Raw genomic sequence first — 3,498 nt, 5'->3', positions numbered from 1 at the left:
GCCGCCTCCCGCGGCTCCGCCGGACCGACGCCCGTGCGCCTTCGCGTCCCGCGCCTCACCCCGACCCGCGCCTAGCCTCCCTGCTCGGCGCCGCCTCGGCCCGCCGGAGCCACCTGCACCTCGCCGGCCGCGAGCTCCGGCGAGCTCGCCTCCGTGCCCCCGCGCCCTCCCGCGCCGGGATCCGGCCGGATCCGGCGAGATCTGGCCCGGATCCGTGCGCCGCCGCCCGTCCTCGCGCTTCCCCGAGCTCCGGCCGCCGTCTCCCTCCTCTCCAACGCAAACTCCGGCGACCTCTGGCCCTGCATCGACATCCGTGCGAAACCGTAGATCTGATCCGGAGGGTGAGAATTCGTTCAAGTCCCTGAATTTATCAATATGTTGCCATGTTCATCGCATCATATCTCGTTGCATACTGCGCCGTTTCGTGTGCATGATATATCAAAATGTTCATCATGAGGTGCTCTTCATTTCGTTCCATTGTGCCATGTTTGTTTGAGTCAATCTTGATGCCCAAATCATCATTCCAAGAGTGCTATATGATGTTAAACTGCTGTCTGTTATCAGAACTTGCTGTTTTGTCTTTTTCATTGCATTTTGTGTGTGCATCCTATGAGCTTCATGTATACGTGAGTTTTGAGCTACATCATGCCATCTTTACAGAGATTCAATCCATGTATTTTTGTGAGACTTGTAGTGAGTGCATCGAGCTCGTGAAGTAGGGTACTTGCTGTTGTTGTTTTGCTAGGCTGAATCTGCTATAACATGATGCTATGTAAACCTGCTGCTACAAGTCATTCTATGCATAATCTGGAGATGTTAACTAAGGATGTTTTGTTGTAAATGTCATGCTCTATCCATTCAATCCCCTGGTTGCATTTATAGCCTGCTGTAGCTTGTTGTAATCTTGCTCTCAAGTTGCTAAATAATGTTGCTGTCAGTCTGTTAACATTAAGTTCAGTTTTTCCATCAGCTTTGCTAGTGATCCATGCACCCTATGAACTTGATCTTGCCATGCTTAGCTTCATAAACATGTCTTATTACTGTTGGTCACTATTCCATGCCATGTATTTCTCTGTGGTGAGTGGTACAAGCTCACCAACATGCCTACTTATTGTGTTCCTGCCATGTCTGAATCTGTCATATCTTTTGCCATGTTTGCATGGATGATTCCATCTTTTTTGTTGATCTTTAGAACTAGTTCAGTAAGGGAGTTTTGTTCTTTGTCTTTAGTACTAGCATGCCATGCCTTTTTTTGCCATGTTAAGTTCCTGTAACATGTTGTTTGATAGCTCTAAACATTGCAACCTGATGTTATTTCTGCTGAGTCTGAAACTGTTATTATTTGCAATCTTGCCATGTCCTTTTGAGCATGTTATAGTGTTTTCTGGAGATAGCTCAGTGTTCATGTTTTGTCATGCTTTACCTGTACTTCATACTCATGCCTTTTGTTCTTATGTTGAGGTACTGTAGCATATTGTTTTGATGCTTGCTAGATGCCTAGTTGCTGTTTTGGACAGCTTGTCCTTTAAACTTGTATAGTGTATGTGTTGAACCGTTGCTCCGTTTTGAGTGTGCCCTATATGAAACTTGCTTAGAATTGCATGTAGTTTCATATCATCATGTTGCATCCTTGTTTTGAGGTGTTTGCTTGATGTTTTATGCATTTTGCATCAATGCCATGTTTTACTTGTTTGCTCATATCTTCTAGGCCGTAGCTCCAAATTAAATGAACTTTATATGTAACTTGACTAGAATCTCGTGTAGATCATCTTGGTGCATCTTAACTTGCTGTTTAACAACTTGAACATAAGGTTTATTCAGATCTGGACCAATTTTGAAATTTGCATAGGAAGACTTACCGGATTAGTTATATGTTGTTTCCGGCCTTATTTAAACTTGTTTGGCTATGTTGTCCTTGTATGCATCATCTCTTGCCATGAGTAGCTTCATGTAGCCTTGTCAGTCATAATGCTTGGTTGTGCATCATGTCATGTATATGTGTGGTGTGTTTACCTTGTTGTGTGCTGCTTCTCGATAGTTTCCGTTTCGTTGCGATTGTGAGGATTCGTTCGTCTACGTTTGGTTCGTCTTCGTGGATTCATCTTCTTCATGGACTCGTTCTTCTTCCTTGCGGGATTTCAGGCAAGATGACCGCTACCCTGGATCTCACTACTATCATTGCTATGCTAATTGCTTCGTTCTATCGCTATGCTGCGCTACCTATCCCTTATTCTATCAAGCCTCCCAAATTGCCATGTCAGCCTCTAACCTTGTCACCCTTCCTAGCAAACCGTTGCTTGGCTATGTTACTGCTTTGCTCAGCTCCTCTTATAGCATTGTTACTTGCAGGTGAAGTTGAAGATTGCTCCATGGTGGACATGATTATGTTGGGATATCGCAATATCTCTTATATTATTAATGCATCTATATATTTGGTAAAGGGTGGAAGGCTCGGCCTTATGCCTGGTGTTTTGTTCCACTCTTTCCGCCCTAGTTTCCGTCATATCGGTATTATGTTCCCGGATTTTGTGTCCCTAACGCGGTTGGGTGATTTATGGGACCCCCTTGACAGTTTGCCTTGAATAAAACTCCTCCAGCAAGGCCCAACATTGGTTTTACCATTTGCCTACCACCTATACCTTTCCCTTGGGAGTAATTAACCCAAGGGTCATCTTTATTTTAGCCCCCCCGGGCCAGTGCTTCTCTAAGTGCTGGTCTGAACCGAGCAGCCTGCGGGGCCACCTCGGGGAAACTCGAGGTCTGGTTTTACTCGTAGCTTGACTTATCCGGTGTTGCCCTGAGAATGAGATATGTGCAGCTCCTATCGGGATTGTCGGTGCATCGGGCGGCTTTGTTGGTCTTGTTTTACCATTGTCGAAATGTCTTGTAAACAGGGATTCCGAGACTGATCGGGTCTTCCTGGGAGAAGTAATATCCTTCGTTGGTCGCGAGAGCTTATCATGGGCTAAGTTGGGATACCCCTGCAGGGTATAAACTTTCGAGAGCCGTGCCCGCGGTTATGTGGCAGATGGGAATTTGTTAATGTCCGGTTGTAGATAACTTGACACCAGATACTAATTAAAACGCATCAACCGCGTGTGTAACCGTGATGGTCTCTTTTCGGCGGAGTCCGGGAAGTGAACACGGTTTTGGGTTATGTTTGACGTAAGTAGGAGTTCAGGATCACCTCTTGATCATTACTAGCTTCACGACCGTTCCGTTTGTTCTCTTCTCGCTCTTATTTGCGTATGTTAGCCACCATACTTGCTTAGTCGCTGCTGCAACCTCACCACTTTACCCCTTCCTTGCCCATTAAGCTTTGCTAGTCTTGATACCCATGGTAATGGGATTGTTGAGTCCTCGTGGCTCACAGATTACTACAACAACAGTTGCAGGTACAGGTTATGCGATGATCATGACGCGAGAGCGATGTTTGCTTGTTTCGGAGTTCTTCTTCTGCTTCTTCTTCGATCAGGGGATAGGTTCCAGGTCGACAGC

The sequence above is a fragment of the Triticum dicoccoides genome, chromosome 2B (assembly GCF_002162155.2).
Source record: "Triticum dicoccoides isolate Atlit2015 ecotype Zavitan chromosome 2B, WEW_v2.0, whole genome shotgun sequence".
Lineage (NCBI taxonomy): Eukaryota > Viridiplantae > Streptophyta > Magnoliopsida > Poales > Poaceae > Triticum > Triticum dicoccoides.
Note: the sequence above shows the minus strand (reverse complement) of the source record.